Consider the following 18,474-nt stretch of genomic DNA (forward strand, 5'->3'; position numbering starts at 1 on the left):
GCTGGGCTGGGCTTCCCAGAAGACACGAAATGAGGCTGTGGAGGGGAGGGAGAGGCGGGGAAGCATCGCCTCGCCACGGGGAAGTCAGATGTAGAACTTTTGAGGCAGAGTGGGGTACAGGACCCACTCTTTCCTTTGCTTTGCGAGTTTATAAATGGAAGGGCTTATTTTTCCAGCTGTAAACTGAGTTGTTAGAGCCCTTTCCTTAATGACAAAGTGCATCTCCTGTTGTCACTTTATAGCTGTTCCTCTTTCTCACACAGGGGAGCTGAGCATGGAGGATTCACACTTCAGGCTTCCAGAGCTATGTTACTGTGCCACTGTGTGTTACTCCTCTTTCCCCAACAAATCTCCTTTTGGGGTATTTATTGTGCAGATGCTGTTTGCTCCCTGGCTGTGTGGACAAGGAGGGAGGCTGAGGTGTCCCACACTCCAGGTTTATTTGGCTTTACTGTCCTGCAGCAGCTATGAAAGGTTTATCAGCCTGGGGTTAACTGCCTCTCAGTTCCCAGGTATTTGTGGAGTTTTGGCAGGGTGGAAGTTGCCTTCAAGAAACTTTTCTCACCTTTTTCTCTGCCTTTTCCTTCTTTCTCCTGTGTTTTGCTGGTTTCTACAAAGAATAATTCCACCCATGTTCCCATGTTGGTCTTCCTGGGTGTGTGGTGCAGAGGCCACTGGTGTCTCTGACACCCTTAAGGTGGGACTGTGTGAAACTTCCCATCTTAAAATATTTTTTACCACCTCTGAAGCTGTTTACCTTTGCAAAGTAGAAGTCTGATCTATAGCCCAGGCCTTAGAGAGGAGAATCATGGTGTGAGTAGAGAAGTGGAGAGATATGTTTCTGGAGTGGAGAAAGGCCCCAAATACTTCGCTCCTAGAATGAAATGAAATTATGTGAGAGTTTCTTCTCTGGAATCTGGGAGCCAGGTCTTGAGTAATGGCAGAGAGCAGGGCTGGGACATCCCTTCTGCTCCCTTCAGAGCTGGGAGGGAAATCTGTCCCCTCCCATTCCCCACCAATATTTTCACTAAGGAGAAAAGGGCTTTGTGGGTTTATATTTGAGTTTCCCCTCTTGGCAGGTTAATCTGTCAAAGGGGATTTCTGGAAGTGCAGTTTGCCCTTGCAGAGCTCAGGAGCTCCTTCTCTAGGAGCAGCTGTGAGGTGCCTTTGCCCTTTGGGATGGGGCTGACAGGCAGAAGGTGAAGAGCAGTTTCCAAGCATCTCCTCCCCATGCAGGTGCCCTGGGAGCAGCAGCACAGGAGGGCATCCCTTGGCTTCCCTGAGCTGCTTTCCCACAGTATCTTGCCTGGAAGGGAGGTTGTTTCTGATTTGGGAACAGCTGAAGTTGGGCACTGAGGTGAGGACATCTCAGGGGCACAAACATGTACTGGACAATTATGTTTAAAGTCTGTAAACATTAAAAATCACCAGAGTGGAGCAGATCCTCATAAACTTTAAGCACTCTGGATTTTCTAAGGACAGTTTCATAGAAGGCACCAGTTGGAGTTTTAAGGAAAAATGGCAAATACACATCCCAAAATGAGAAGTTTTCTATTGCTGAGGTTATTCACCCCTGCAATGCTGCTGTGACCCTTGCTGTGGGTTTGTAGGACTGGGTGGGGAGGCAGAGAAGATTTCTGGGCTGGAGAGGTCCAGACAAACACCCTGACCACTTTCTATGAAATGTTGGTCTCCTGAAGCAGGAGTTTGCCCTTTGAGAGGCTGCAATTGGAACAGCTCTGGCTGCTTGTTAATACCATGCACCCCTCCATGCCAGAGCAGCCTTTGGGGAGGCAGTGCCTGTAGGAAACTGGTCCAGCAGTGCCCTGCATGGACCCAGCAGTGGGAGCTGCCACTGCTTTTGGGCAGAATCAAGAGGGAAAAGGCAAATGTGGCTTTTTAGGGACAGGATATGGGCTGGAGCTCCATCCCACTGCCCTGTTCCTCTGCTGCTCCCATCAGAGCATCCTTGGTACCCACTGCCACACACACATTCATGTGAGACTGATGCCAGGTGTGTTTTGTAGCAGCAAGGAAATGGATGAACTGGGAAAGTTTGCCCAGGGAAGGTTGGTCTGGTGTGAAAGGATGTCAGGAAAGGGAAATAGGGAATTCCCAGGCAGAGTTTGGTTGAGGAAGAAGTGGCTGGGATCACCTAGTTGGGCTATTCCCAGCAAATGTCAGTCTTAGAGCAGAATGCTGAAGTGCTGTGCTCTACAATCCTCTGATTTTCAGTTTGGTTTGGTTTAGGGGAAAAAAAAAAGGGGAAAGAAAAAATTTCACCTAAATTAAAATACTTTTGATCTTTGTCTTTCATTGAACTTTTTGCTTCAGAGAGAATAGATTAATAAACACTTTCAAATGGAAAAACATAGTTTGGAAAGGTTCCCCTTTCATCTTTAACACAGAGCTTTAATGCTAACCAGAGTTTGAGAAGGCTGTTCCCCCATTCCTTTTCCCTAGCTTTTTTTTTTTAATCTTAACAACAATAACTTTGCTTTTATTGTGATCATGCTGGCCTTTACTGGTCACGTTTTATTCTTTCCTTTTTTATTTTGAAGTCAGCACGTTAAAAAGGGAAAAAAAAATCGCAATGTTATTTTAATCAGACCAAATGAAAGAGCAAATCAGAGCGAGAATTTTAATCTGCCCCAAGCAAAACTGCCTTGTACATCTGTCATGTTGGGATTAGTGGAACTCTTTAAAGAAGCTGCAGACTTTTTAAACAAAGTATTAAACATTTGTGACCTGATTTCCATTCTTACAATATTCTCATTAATAAGAGTGCAGGCTGAAAAGACATCTGTTAGGTCCTATTTGTTTTAAGAATATTAAAGGCTAATAAGAATATTGGAGAGTGGGGGTGTGTGTGGGGGGGGGGGAGTCTAAGTGTAATATTTAGAGCCAAATCTCAGAGCTGCAGTTTTCCAAAGTGATTTTGAGTCTAACTTGGTGCAGGGCAGAGGGAAACAGAAATCTTGGGCTTTGGATGCTCCATGTTGTTGTTTGTGATCCATTTAGGCTGGTGGTGCTGGTGTGAGCCCTTCCCTTGGGCTGGGAGCTTTGCCTGGGGCTCCATCCCTGTTTAGGGAGTGGAGAAGGGGAAACTCTGCCTTTCCAAGATAAAATTTAGGCTGAAATGGTGCAGAAGCAAAGATACAGTCTTAAATTGTACACAAACAAAACTAGCATGCGTGTGTCACCTGCACTCACCCAGTGCTGCTTTGGACTAGCCAGGAAGCAGAGTAGAGAGGGAGTGAAAATGTCCTTCATGGGCTTGCTGCTTGTTTTTTGCTGAATGGGAAGGCAGTTAAAGTAAATGGCCCAGCCTGGACCCCTAAGGAAAAAATAAAGCCAGGCTTGTGTTGGGTAAAGCACCCGCTGAAAGAAGCCTTCAGCATTAACGTGCATGTATGGTTTAAGAGAAGGTTGCTGTCGACTGCAATCTTTGCATCTTGTTTATGCTTGCTGGGTAAAATATTAACTAAAGCATCTGAACATAAAGTTCTGGTGTGAAAGAATATCAGCAGGGGAGAGCCATATGGTGCCAGGCTGCTAACAAAATACCAAACGCTGGAGATTCCTTTTTGCAGAAGCCTGAAAACTCTCGTTCCCATCCATAATACATGAGTTCACGCCTTTGATTACTCCAAACATTAGTCCAAGTGGTGCAGGAGTCTCTTTGGAGCTTACACAACTTAGGGCACGCTGTGCTCTTCCCCCCTCTTCCTTTACATAAAAGAAATCGATGTCGAGCTGTTAAGATACAAATATCCAATATGCTGTAAGACAATATGTTTCTGAAACTGCTGCGTAAGCTGCCTTCCCTCTAATTAAATATAAACTGCAGCAGAGACTCGCCTTTCTTCGTTCCTCTGCTTGAAATTGTTTGGCAAGCATGTGGCTCTCCCTAGGACAGCATCTGCAAGCGAGGCTGGTGCCAGTTTTGGGGAAGCCTCTTGCTCCTTGTGGGTGCAATCAGAACCTCTCTGATCAATGCTGGGGGCTGTAATTGTCTCTCTGAGCAGCAGCTGCCAGGCACGTTTATCTGAGCCCTCTCTGCAAGCCCAGGGTCCGGTGTATTCAGCAGCAAAGGGTTCAAACCCAGCATTAGGAGGATTCCCTTGGTGAATATTATAAGAGACAAGAGATGGCTCAGGGGAGCTTTCATGCACACCATATTAAAAAACTAGTTATTGCTGGCAAAATCTATAGGTGACAGTCTGAGGACTTTTGAAAATCTTCTCTCTTCTTTTAAACAATCCATGGAAACCAGCAATTTGAAATTGAACAGCTTGTGCTTGTCACTGGGCTCCCTGAGTGCGGCTGGTTAAGGTTTGTGGTGAGCACCTGAACACCTACAGAGTGCAGAGAAAGCTCCCCAGCAGCTGCCTTTGGTTAACCCACATTCCAGAGCTGGAGCCTTTCCCTGCTCCTGGTGTTTCTGCAGCCTGGGAGATGCAGGTCTGGGGGTTGGAAGGCAGTGGCTCTCTGGCAGCCATAGGTTGGAGCTAAAGCTTGCATTTGAGTCACCTGTTTCAGCTCTTGGACATCCAAACCCTCTGGAAGCACATCAGGTTTAGCACCTAAATGCAGAATTCGGCTTTCCTTTTAGCACTGGCTCTTCCCATTGTGGCTGTGTGGGCAATGAAGGGTGATGGAATGGGAATTAAGACAGTGCCAAAATGCTGCTGGCTGAATGTTTGGCAAAAGTTTTATGACAGGGAAGGGTTAAATCTGCAATACTGTGTCCCAAAGAATGGCTGCTCTGGTGAGCTGATGGGATATGGGAAGGTGTCAGGTGGGCTTTGAGAGAAGTTGTCTGATTTCAGCCTAAAACTGAATTCAAGTGGGGCTTGAAGCCTAAATTGAGCCTTCCTGAGGGACATGAGTTTAGTCCTTGCTCCCAAATACCTGTGTGGGAATGAGAGGAAAAGAAATGAATTCACTTTCATGGCAAAGGAAAAAATAATTTTTATTTGTAGGAAATCAAAATCTGTGGGTGGGTGAGGTTCTGGGTGAAATTAGGTTGGGTGAAGTTAGCCCAACTTGAGTGGCTCTGCAGAGAGGAAAGGATTCACCCCTCTAAATGCTGATGTGGCCACGAGCACGTCTGGAGCCCCAGCTTCTCCTGCATTTGCATACATTTCTCTTCCATAGTTCTGAAGCTTTGCATCTAGCAAGCTTCTGGCAAGTGGAGTTAAAGGTTTGTTTGTTGCCCTCAATATTTTGATGTAATTAGTCAGTGAGCAACTCACTGCTTTTGCCCAGAGAAACGCGCTCTCCAAGAACACAAGTGACAGGAGAGGATTAATGGCCTTCTGGAGAGAGCTGCTCTGTTTTTTATTTAATAAAAAAGGAAAAAAAATGTGCCTGGGAGCAATGTTGTTGCTTTAAAAAAAATGACATTTGAAATGGTTAACTCTGCCTGTGGTGTCTCAGCGGAGCACAGAGTTGTCAGCTCCTGTCCCACATTCCCTAGAAACTTTCATCTCCCTCTCATCATGGAGCAGCTTTCCTGGCTCCCAGGGAGGGAGGTTGGCTGCTCCTGCTGCACTCACCCACCCTGCAAGGACATCCTGCCAGAAAGGGGGGGATTGGGAGAAAATTATTTGGAGAGGAGAGAAACTTCCAGCTTGTGGGATATGAGCTGGAGCTTGGCTGTGGAGCCTGGGGTTACTGCCCTGCTGGGGACTGTGGGCTCCCCCTGCTCCTGGCTCCATTTTGGGACAAAACTGGTGCAGCACAGTGGGCTCAGTCCATGAAAGAGGCTGGAAGTGGGGGCAAAAGCTGCTCCAAGAGCACTGCCCATGGGCATCCAGCTGCTGCCTCACCCTCCTCCTTGCTGTCCCTGCATTGAATTCCCAAGCAAGTGAAGGCTGCAGGAAGGACAGAAAGGTATCACTCTCTTCTGTTTAATTTCAATTACACAGAGCCTGCAGGAGAGCTCAGAGCAGTACCAGCAGGGCTATAAACTCCACATATCTGATGATTCTCCTTTTTTTCAGGCAAATGGTGCACAGCAGCCGCCCCATTCAGCAGCAATAATCCTGGGGGGCTGTGACACTCGTGCTGCACTGGTGACTGCTGTTTAATGAGCTGACCCTTCAGAGGGCATTAATTGCCTCATTTCGTGGTGGGCAGCGTGGCACCCTGTGCCTGCCCCTGGTCTGGGGGTTCTGCTGAGGGAATGGTTTGGTTTGAGTGTGCCAAGGCCAGGAGGGGGATGCTGGTGGGGGCTGAGAGCCAGCGGGCACTGAGCAGAGCTGCCTCGTACCCCTGGGGAGTTGTTGCTGCACGATGATCTCACCTCCTTTTATGCCTTATTGCTTCTGTCTCCCTGACTCCATATGACACACGCTTACGTGTCAACTTTTCACTTCTTATATGGCAGCAGAGAGAAAAGGCTTAATATCATAAAGACAAGCTGGCAGCTGGGAAGGAGCCCATTTAGTCATCTACCTTTGCGTCAGAGGCACTGCCAGCCCCTTGCCTGGCTCTGCCAGGCAGCTTCTCCCTCCTCTGCCTGACCTGCTGTCACTCACATGTGGTAGAAATCCCTGTCAGGAAAGCACCTCCCTGAGCAAACACTGTTGTTGGACCCCAGTCCTGTGCTGGGGCAAGGCAGTTTGTGTTCCACAAACACATCTGTGTGGCCAGCTCAGGCCAAATTTGGGCAGAAACAATGTGGGGTTTTGTTTAAGCTTTGGAGTTTTGCAGTTGTTTTTACCCAGAACCTACAGGGCTGAGGGTGAAGTGTCACAGCAGATTCAAAATAACTTGGGCTGTGGCAATCAGCACTGGAGTGTCTCAGGAGGTTTGGAGCTCAGAAGGAAGCCAAGAATAATTGACAGATAAATCTGTGGATGGCTAAAGTGGCAGAGGAAAGACCAGTTCATATTTTCCATTTCTTCTACTCTTTCCCTACACACTGGGGAAATCTGTATTTGCTGCTCAGGAGCAGATGCTGAACCCTGTGCTGCCTCATCCCAGGGAGGTTGTCTGTAGCTGGCTTTTTACATTTGGCTTCCCCTCAGTGCTCAGCCTTGTGCAAGCTCCATGCTTGGGCTCTCTCTTCTCTCATCCCTTGGTTTCCAAAGTGATGATGGAGTGGTTTGGGTGCAGTGTGTCAGATACTCGAGCTGGATCAACACCTCCAGCTCAGTCCATCCCTGCTGGGAATATTTCCCTGTGCAGGCTTACAGCAGCTGTAGGGAAAGGAACTTTGGTTTCAGCAGTTGCTGATGCCTCCTTTAACCCCTCAACTTGTTGGGGTGGGCTTGTGTTATCAGTTTGGGGACAGCCCTGTCCCCATGCCCACAGGTCAGGAGATGCACAGGGGGCTGGTGCTGTGACTGCTGTCGTGGTGGAGGTGGAAGCTGCTTTCCACCAGAGGTGTCCCAACAGCTGGGAGAAAGGGAGCTGAATTAGAGGAGTCTTGGAGCTGAAATCCTTGACTCATTTGTTCCTCTGAATCCTTGTGGCTCCTTCCTCACCGGCCCCTTCTTCAACCACCCTTCTCCCTGTTCATCTTCTGGTCCACAGTCCTAATGCTGCCCTGGGGCCCCTCTGTGCAGCACAAAGAGCACACACAGCCCTGAAGGTCATCCCAGACCTCCTCAGGTGGGGATGGATATCCTTGCCCAACACCTGCACTGCCGGTGGCCACACTCCTTGTTCCTGTTCTCACCCTGGCTTACACAGCCTGTTTTCCCACTCCTGAGGGCTCCTGATCAGCAGCACCATGGGAAGGGTTTTACAAGACCCTTGCCACCTCACCCTGAGCCATCAGGTGGTTTCCTTCAGCAGCAACTTCTTGGGGCTGCTTCCCTCCCGCTGGTCCAAGATATGCTTGTCCAAAAGCATCTCCAAGAATTTATCCACACTGAATTCTCCTGCTGATGTTTCGACACATTGGCTCCACAGAGGCTTTCAATTTGGTATGAAAAGTAATTATTGCCAGGGTGCAGTTTAGCTGTTGTGTTTTACAGTGCTGGTAAGGTTAAAAGAAATAATAATAATAATACAAGAAAGACCCAGCCAGAGTAACTGCCTGCAACATGCTATTTGCATTTTTAAGGAAATACTTCTTTGAGACAGCTTGGGTGAAAGGTCGGCATTTGCATATAAATGGAAAAGAAAGTGTGTGATGCTGGAAGTTACATCTATATTATTTTCTCAGCAGTGAGCTGCTGTTCTGGAGATTAAGGGACGCCGTTTGCATTTGGCTTTTGTTGAATAGAGAAGGTACCAGGAAAGGCAAATTAGAACAAAATAATGAGGGAGATGTGCAAGAAGAAAGAGGCAGCATCCTGTTTCTGAGGGATGCTCTCCTGCATGCCTGACACCTCAGATGCCTGCTTGCACACGTGCTGGGCGAGGGGCTCCCTTTGCATGTACAAAAGGGGGGATGCTGGGGAGGGGTCACTGCTGTGAATAAGCCTGGCAGAAAGGAGGATGATGCTGCTCATCATTTGGAAGGGATATGCTGGGGTTTGCATGTTGTTTTGTTTTTTTTTAATATTGTTATTTTCTATTTTCATCAGGCTCAGGTATGTTTGGGGAGGAATTACCAGCCATCTCAATGGTTCCTTCAATGGCAGTAGGAACATTCACACTTTGCGGCTGGCAGGGCAAAGGCAGGAGGCAGAGAAATCCACAACTCAGGTCTTGCTCTTGCCTTGAAGGGGTCCACATTGGCTGAGGGATTTTCCAGACCCTGCTGCTGCCCTGGGCCTTGGAAACACCAGAAGGATTCTCTGGTGGAGAACCCCAGTGCTTTGTTTCCCCTCTTGCTGGTGGCCTCCCTTGCCACACTCTGAGCAGCTTTGTGCTCTGACAGCTCCCCCATGGAGCTGGGGGAAAATCGGATGTTGAACAATGGTCACTCTTTAATCTTTTTGATCAATACTTAAGAACACCGTGCAGGCAGCAGCGGTGCTGTGGGCACGCAGCTTTTGTTCCTCTCTGAAGAGTACACAAGTGGTTCAAGGATGGAAAGTGAAAAACACCTCCTTTTATACCTTCTGGTGTGTCCTGCTGCTGTGTGCTGTGTTGCTGCCACTTGGTAGGAAAAGAAAAAAGGCTCTAATAAAAAACTCTTATTAACTGGCCGTGAACACTGGAGCATGAATATTGCTCCTAATGAGGAGACACCGCAGCCTCATTTGCTTCCCTTGCATTGTAGGTGCACAGGGCTTCAGCTCCTGCTGCCCTGGGTGGCACAGAGGAAACAGGAGGGAATGTTGGTCCTTCCCTAGAGCACAATTTGCTGTGCAGAGCTGCTGGGCAGGGGTGGAAAGAGGACCCCAGATGAAGGGTGGCACAGCCATCAGCAGGGTCTGGGGATGGCAGGTCCATGGCAGGGTGATGTCTGTATCTGCCCCTGGTGGATTTTGAGCTTGTTAATGAACCCCGCCACTGAGGGTTTTGCTCCCTCTCCAAGGAGCAGTTTTCCATGCTTCTTCCAATTGTAATAAATATGTTTTTGTGTTTGGGGAATCTGAATCTTTTTGTGATTCAACTAGTGGCTCACTGTCCTGTCCTGGAGCCGTGGGGAAGGGGTGATTCCCTGTTCCCATCAAGGACCTGACAAAGAGTTCAAGAGCATGCAAAGGTGCCAGGTATGACAGGACAAAGCATGAGCTGGCAGGGCTGAGGTGAGCACAGGGGCTGACACAGCTGCCAGCATCAGAAGCAGGATGAGCCAAGAGGTGAGGTGGCAGGGGCTGGGAAGGAGGATGTGAGTCACTTGTGCTTCAGGCAGTGCTGGAGGAGAGAGACCAGGCTGGGAATGCTCCCTGGGCTGCAGGAATGGCTGGAAGGAGAGCAGCAGTTTCTTGTGGCTGGAAATGGGGAAGCAGCAGCACAGTGCTGATGGTGACCTGTCCTCTTTCCCTTGGCACAGTCTGGTGCTCCCCTCCTGTGTCCTGTGCCCCAGGACCTGCAGAGCAGAGCAGGCTGTACCTGGCTGTCAGCACTGAACACCTCAGAGCTCTGCTGGTGCTGAGCCAGTGGCTCAGTGTGTCAGCAAGGCACAAGCTGCAGGGGATGCTTGGCAGGGAAAGCACTAGGAAGGCTTGTTCCCACTGAAATCAAGCCCTTCCTTATAATAAATAAAAGGTCAGAGTGTGCATCACAGATTTCATGATGTCACAGCATGTTGGTTTGGTGGCAGGGTAGGCTAAGCCAGCACTGTGTGTTTGTTGGGGCAGTGGAATCACAAATGCAGTTCACTGGTGCAATGAGTTTTTGTGTCTCTGGACAGCCAAGCAGTGCTGCAAGGCACCCTCTGGCTCTGTGCTGCCGTGGAAGGAGCCACAGCTGGGAATGATGTGGGGCTGAGGAGCAGAGAGCTCAGGAACAAACTCTGTGAGCTGAGCAAACACAGTGACAGGGTCAGGTCCCCAGAGATCAGCCCCAGCTTTTGGGAGGAAACTGCATGTGACCCCTTAATTTTTCTTTTTATGGAGATTACAAACACATTGGGACTTCTTCCAGGGCAGAACATCAAAGCTCAACATCCCCATCCCTGGAAGTGTCCAAGGCCGGGTTGGATGGGACTTGGAGCAACCTGGGATAGTGGAAGGTGTCCCTGCCCATGGCAGGGGGCTGGAATGAGATGAGATTTGTCCTTTCCAACCCAAAAATTTTGAGGATCTCCCTGGTGATTGCTCCTCTCTAAACGTGATAAGGAAAACTATCTTCAGTTTAGCAAATGAACAAAGTAATCCACAATCCAGCCAGCCATGCTAGATCTCCCATCCATACATCCCATCTTAACTAATTATTAAATCATATTTGCTGATAAGTATGAGATGTAATATCTATTACACAGCTGTTAAACCTCAATTAATATGTTTTAATGATCAGTCGTTTACTGTGCAATATACAATTAACATCCGGTATTAGATCTTAAATTAAATGCGTGTTTGGGAAGCTAAATTTGCAGCACTGAACACAGCCCTGCTGCAGTAAACAGAGATAATTGCCTGGAATATGCAGCATTCCTGTGCCCTGAGAGGGGGCTAACCAACCCTCCTGGCATCGGAGATGAATGGAGGAGAATTGCTGAGGAAGCTGGGTTCTACTTGTTCTCTGTATTTCGATTCCTACAGAGTTTTAATTCCTTTCCTTTGGAAAAAAGCACCCTGATGCAGAGCTGCTGCTCCTGCAAGTGGGAAGGTTGAGGTGCGTGGGGTGCTGGCTCAGAGGGGTTTTTACTTGGTAAATGTTGGGCAGGAGCGTGGAGCAATTAATTGTGCTGAGTCCTGGGGCTGTGTGAGGGTGTTCAGTGCTGCAGTTTGGAGCTGAGACTGAGGCCTTAAATCAGAGATAGGGCTCATGCTACCTGCCAGCAGGAAAGCTCTCATTGCACCAAGGGCTTGGGCCCTGCAGGGCAGTAAATTCACTTGTTGGTGTTCTCCAGGCAGTGGCCACAGAGCTGCGTGTGTGGGCAACAAAGTGCAAAATCACAGAAACGCAGAAGGGGCTGGGTTGGCTCCTTAAAGGTCATCTTGCTCCAGTTCTCTACAGGCAGGGACACCTCCCATCATTGCAGGCTGCTCCAAACCCTGTCCAAACTACTTCTGGGGATCCAGGGGCAGCCACAGCTCCTCTGTGCAGCCTGTGCCAGGGCCTCCCCCTCCTCTGAATGAAGAACTTCTTCCTAACCCTGAACCTAAGGCTCTGGTTTAGTTTTAAGCTGCTGCTCCTTATCCCATCACTGTTCACCCATGTAAAAAGTTGCTCTGCCTGTTTTGTATAAAATGCAGGGGTGTCAGGCAGCCAGCAGTGCAGAGGGGTGCAGCAGCCCAGGAGGGCCTTCTCCAAATTAGAGAGGGTGTAAAATTTGGTTTTGAGATTTTTTTAAAAATTCACGTAAAAATTGGGGCCACAAAATGCTCCCTCTGATCCCTTACACTGCTGCAGTGTCTGCTCTGAGAAGAGGGCCCACATTGTCTGGTGGGATGCTGAAGGACCAGCCTGCTCTCAGCATGCTGCTGCCTCCTTAACTCAGGATTCACCTTTCCCGTGAAAAATGCGCCTGAACAAAAATGAAGAAAAATTTTCCTCCCTTCCTTTTTCTTTTCTTACTCTTGGAGGAACAAATGAAGATTGATATGTTTTTCCTCTAGTCTTTCAGTTTGAATATGCAGTGATGGATCTTACAAGGAAAGGAAGCCTTCACCCCCCTTGCTTCCTCTACAGAACCTTCCCCTCACCCCATCACTTTGTTATAGCAGGAGTAACCTCTGCAGAGATTTGGGGGTGGGGTGGGGCTGCAGCTGGGCCTCCCCTGGCACTGTGAGGACATGTGTGAGAGCTGACTGCCACCAGGCACCCTCCTTCTCATTTTCTATTCATCTTCACCCCAAAGCTTCCTATGAGGTTTCTTGTGTTTATTTTTGGGGGATTTTCTGTGATTCTTTAGATGGTTAATTTTTTTTTTCTGCCAAATTAACACTTTCTTCTCTCTTTGGAAATGTGAAGCAAAACACACATGAGTCTGATTAACACTCCAAATTGCTGTGGTCTCCCTCCCAAGGTTCCACACCATCTTGTTTGGGGTCAGATGGTGGTGACTCAAACCTTTCAAGGAAATTGTTCTTTTGTACCAGGATTCCACACAACTTGCAATGCTTTGGTTCACAGCTGTAGATATCCCAGAGGGGGACAGATAGATTCAAGGTTTGGGAAGAACCTCATTTGGCAGAGCATGGTGGTGGCTTGTCATGAATATTGAGGGGGGAAAAGCAGCCTAAGACTCCAGTGTGTGCTCCAGTCCTGCCTGGGTCCTGGCACTGAGGAGGAAGGTGGTGGGGAAAGCTGCTGGTTTCCTTTGGGAGTGATCCATCAGACCCCCTGAGCATCTCAGTAATTTTCCAAGGGATTGTGGATGCAAATGCTGCAGGCTCTGAGCTCTCACTGTCCAACCTCAGTGCCAGGAGGGACCCCAGAGTGTGCCATTCCCTCTGGGATCTGCTTCCCATGGGCTAAAAAAACATATTTAAAACATTATCCCACAGCTGCTCGTGGGTGGCCCAGGCAGGGGTTAACAGACATGTCCTTCACACAACCAGAGAGCTTCGTTTCTGCTGAAGCCAGGATCCAGAGGGAGGTGGAAAGGGCAGAGCCAGCAGTGCAAGCTGATCCTCCCCAGAGACCAGATGCATTTAAGCAGCACGGAATAGAGGAAATCTGACTCCAGGGTTGACAGAGCTGCCTTGGCCATTCCAACTGGGCTGGGCAGAGCGACTGGGGCAGGCTGGAAGGCTCTGAGCTGCTGTGGCCAACACACCCTCAGCCAGACCAAGGCTCCTTGCCCCAGTACTCAGTCCTTTCTCACCTCTTGCTTAAAGGGTTGAAGTCATGGGACATGAGGATGGGGCCTTTGGCAAGGATAAGATGGCACTTTGAGCCAGATTTAGCCACAGCAGCTTCCAGGATTCACCCTTTACTTGGGCTCATGTGAGAAAACAGGCCCAGAGAGAATGAATCTGCACGTGCTGCTCATTTTTCTCCTTGTGGTTAAATCTCATGACACCTCATCCTTTCAAAAGTCTTGTAAGCTATCTTTCAGGTTATCCAGGATCCATTGTTTGTACAGTTTAACCCTCTCTTTGCTCCTGCCCCTACTGCATCCCACAGAGGATGCTCCTGTTTTAAAATGTGCAGCTGGGAGAAGGATGCTGAGGAACTTGCTTTAGATAAGCAGGCAGGCAGTGCTGACCTATGAATGTGCTATTGAAACATCTTTATTTCTTCTGACTTGATATTTCCCCCTCTGTTCTCCTTTCTTCTGTCCATTTCTAGCTTTTTTCCCTCATTTTCTTTAGTTTTCATCATCTGCTTGGCCATCTGTGCCTCCCCACTCCCTTTCCTCAGAGCTTCTCCAAAGCAGAATAATGTTTCAGCAGCTCTTAGATTTTTTCTGCAAGCCCTGAGCCTTTTCTGAAAGTCCAGGCCAGAGCAAAGTGCTTCAAATATGGTTTGGAGTCTCTAACACAAATGAATCTCTTGTGACACCTAGAAAAGTCTCCCCAGCTGCCCTCTTGGCTTCAGAACAGCTGGTTTAGGACAAATACATCAAGGGGACTTTGACAGCCACCTATCTTAAGAACCATCTTGGATGTACATCACACTAAGATTGAATTATCCCAGTCTTTCAACATTAATTTCCAACTGTTAAGAGTGTGTTTTCCAACTGAGGACTGAGCTGAGCAGAGCTGCAGTGTTTGGGGTAGGCTGAGAGTGGAAATTATGTTTTGGGCTCTTGGCCTTGGCACAGCACCCTGGGGACCTGCTCAGGGCATGGAGACCCTCAGGATCTCTATGGCCATTAAAGAAATCAGGCAGGGAATAAACATTGCATTTCTACCTCTGGTTGGTGCTGCTGAGGGGGGCTGGGCTGACTCTGGGTCCTGACCCTGTTTTCCTCTTTCCCTGCCCAGAAAATGAGTTTCGGGGTGAGCTGCTGAGCCAGAGGTGGACCTGTGGAGAGAAGATCAGCAGCTGCGAGGGAGCCGCCGGCCTGCACGGCACACACATCAAGGTGGGCACACAAGAAAGGACATTTTTAGGACAGTCACCCCCCCACCCCATGAGCTGGCCATGGGACAAGGGCCACATGTCCTCCAGCTCCTTCTGGACCAGCTGCTCCTGGGGGAACGGAGCCTTTCCGGAGCCCACAAAGTGACGGGCAGCACTTGGAAATCTCTGTCTCCTCACTCCAGCCAAGCCTCCTGTACAGTGAATCCGGGCAGGGAGGGCTTCCAGCTGTCAACGTTTGGCTTGGAGTCCAGATATTTAAATCCTTGCCTTCCTCTCCGGTGCCATCCTTCAAGGGTGGCTCAGATCTGGGTATTTAGGTCACTCCCAGCCCAGTTAAAAGAGGCTCTTTCTCCCAGGCGCCGGCTGGTCGGAAGGAGCCCCTTGAACACCAGGTGAAACTGTGGTGCCTCTAGAGGGGACAAGCGAGTCATTCATCCCCACCGGGACCCTGGACAGCTCCTGGGGCTCAACACAGCCACTCATTTACTGCTGCAGCTGTGGCTGATGAAAGAGGTACAGCCAAGGCTGTCAAACCTCCCGGCAGATTCACTGCCAGCAGATTAGGAAGCTTTAATTAAGCAGAGGACTGGGCTGTTCACTGCACAAATGGTGCTTCCTGTCCTATTTTGGCCTCTCAGCAGTCAGGCACCGTCTCCGGTGAGTGGATGGACCCACCTGGGTGATGAGGAAGCTTCCTTAGGTGACTGATGTTGCCAACTCTTCCTGTACCCTAGATAAACTAAACCCTGGGAAAATTCCAAACCAGCAAAAATCCACACTTAAAAACATCCTTCTTCCCTAACAAGCTGTCAGCTGCGCGCAGGTGTCGCCAGGGAAGCTCACACCTTCTTAGAAAGCAGAGTAAGCAGTTGTTGCTATATTTAAAATGAGCTCAATTAAGGCTTTTCTATTGAACCTGCCAAATAAGCACTTAGGTTAGATTTAATAAGATTGTCGTATGTTAATAAAGTAATGATTACAAAAGGTAACATTCCCAGTACCTGGTGCTCATCTGGTGCTCTGTCTCTAACAAGCACATCACGAATATTAACCATTTCTTGCAATCCTCAGCTCTGCTTATCTGTGTTTATCTGAGTGCCTGGCTCAGGGGTGAGAGGAGGGGATGGGGAGGGGGAGTCTGAAGGGAGCCTGGATATTGTGCGAGTGTGCAGCCCTTTTACTTCATGGGGGGAGAGGTCCTGATCACCCTCTAACCTTTGGATCTGCATTGTGTGCACATGCTTGCACTTCTCTGTGTGCTCATAAATATATATTGTATTTAAAAGTAGTTTTTCATGCCAGTCACAGCTCGTAATCCACAGGATGCGCAGCAGTGAAGGACAATGGGATGTGGGGCACGTTTACTTATTTATTTTTGCCTTTAAAGAAGTCCAGGCATGGGATAAAATTTCCCATGACAGGTTTGAAATGAGATCTCTGCAGTGCTGGGGAGAGCTGATCCCTGCATGGAGCCAGCTGAGCCCAGACACTGCTGCCAGGGCTCATCCTGGACAGCGGTGTCTGGTGGCAAAAATGAACTTTTGCCTCCCAAATCTCTATTTTCCTGTGCCATTGGGATCTAGCTGGGAGGCAGCTGAGTAGCAGGTGGGTTGTTGGTGAGGGCTGACTGCTGTCAGGACAGGGAGGGCGGATGGTGGTGGGGCCACCAGAGCCCATCCCTGCTGTCCCCTTCGCAGAGATCTCAGCAATCCCCTCACATTGTGCCACCCAAGGATAATCTCATGGAAAAGGCAGCTGGCTTATCACAGAGCTGGAAAACAATGAGATTGAAGTAGTACAATTATTTTTCCCCCTCTTCCCTTCCCCTCCTCTTCTGGCACGAGAGCCGTCGGCACGTACGGAGCCACTCGGGTTTCGCCGGCATTGGGATTGCGCGCTGTAGTGCTTCCCAGGAGTGGAGGGGAAGGTGTGTGTCAACTCCAACCACGGCCTCTGCAATCAGCCAGCCTAATGCTGGGCTGTCAGCACTGTGGAGGCAGCGGTGCAGCTGCGCCTGTGTCAGATGTGATGCTCAGGAGCAGCTTTTCTGCTCCGCTTCCCCCGAGTGTGGAGGATGCTGCTGCCATCGCGGCAGCGCTCGGGAAGTGCTTCACTCGCAGCACTGGGTGATTTTGGGGGGGGGTGGACCCTTTCTGCAAATGCAAAGTGACAGCACGGCTTCAGGAGGATGTTTGTGACACAGCTGGAGTGTCAGATTCGAGGTGGGTACAAGCTGTGGGTTTGCATCTCGACATGTCAAGGCAAAATCCTCCCCCCTCCCTGACTCGGAGCTGGGAACACCGTGCAGGGTGTCCTTTCCTGGAAGCAGTCAGAGCAAAAGGCAGACGGGAGCTTATTCAGCTGAGAACAGGACTCACAATAGGTGGAACGTCAGGAGGATTTAAATCAAGCAGCTAGGAAGACCCTGAAGGAAGGAGAGCGAAAAAAAATCCGTCTAATCTCAGAGTGTGGTTATAAAATAGCAGCTGGGAGCTACTACTGAGCCTTTTTTTAAAAGTAGAGGCACACTGTTGATCAAGAGTATTTCTTCCTCTATCACCCCTTATTTGTTTATTTTAAAAATTCACAGCTAAAGAAGGTCCAGCAGGACAAAGTCCTTCTCATTTTCAGCAATGAACAAAGATGCCACGGTGCTTTATAGAGAGGAAAGGGGAGAAATTTGGAGACTCAGATCCAGGTATCTCCACCTGTGTTCAGCCTGCAACAGCCAAGGAGGAATTCCTCATAGGAAAAAAAGGGAGGAGAAATCAGGATAGGCCATTCAAACCCATCCTCACTGAGAGGCAGTTTTGCTGCCTTTTCCCTTGAGGAGCTAAAGAAGGGACTCTTTGGATCTTCAAGAGGAGAAGGACTAAGCAGAAAACCCCTTTTCAACAATTCTGTAGGAAAAAATGCCATTTCTTCTGGCATTTTCCTTCTGCTGCTAGGCAAATATAAGTTGGGGGGTTTTAAAAACTAAAAATAGAGGCACTGTGTGTCTGTCTGTCCCTCTAAAGCTCAGATGCTGCTTCTTGCAATTGGCATTTTGCTACATCTACAAATGAGCACCGATGGAAGCTCTGCTGCTTTCAGTGTAAAATAAATATTCCTGCTGAATCCTCACCTCCCTTTGTCCAGCTGAAGGGTTTTTCAGCATGTTTATTTTCTCTGAGCTCCGTGGTGCTCTTGAATACATATAAAGTATTACTGCTGACCGGGGGGAATTTCAGCAGGGCCTTTAATGGCAGATTTGCATAGAGCTGTCGAAGCCCAGGCACACCTGGGCATCAGCACGTGCTGGGCTCCCAGTGGGTTTGTGTTCTGTTATGTTCCTCGGGCTTCCAATGCAAAGGAAATGTGTATTAAGACAAGAAGGAAGAAGAAAATGTCAACCCTGTAGGTACTCCAGAAAATGAAACTTCAGATCCGTGCTGTATTGCTGTCTTGGCAGTAGAACAAGAGCTGGGCTGTAGAATCTGACTGTTAAAATTCACACTGTGCTCAGGTTAAACTCTTTTTCAAGTTTTTCTGTCTGAACATCATTGATTTAAGTCCGCAGCATTGACAAATTATCATTAAAACTTGTATTCTGTTCATGTCAGGGAGCTCCTTAGTGAGGGTAAACAGGATAGGGGACATTTCTTGCTTTTAGAGAGAAAAGAGGGGGGAAAGGGGAACACAGAGATGCAGTCACATTCCCAAGGTTACCCTGACTACCACTGATCTGAGTCCTGAAGGGAGTACCCTGAGACCCAGCATAGGGTCCTCTCCTGTAGTGTTGGGTTAGGAAACTTGCTAGATGCTGATTTTGATTTAAACTTAGAGATAACCCATGCATAAGGTGAGGATGTGTGGAATAAACCTCTGTCTTTTCCAGCCAGACTAATGTGCTTGTGACTGGCATCTGGCAGCAATAATTTA

Source organism: Haemorhous mexicanus, chromosome 18 (genome assembly GCF_027477595.1).
Source record: "Haemorhous mexicanus isolate bHaeMex1 chromosome 18, bHaeMex1.pri, whole genome shotgun sequence".
NCBI classification, from domain to species: Eukaryota; Metazoa; Chordata; class Aves; order Passeriformes; family Fringillidae; genus Haemorhous; species Haemorhous mexicanus.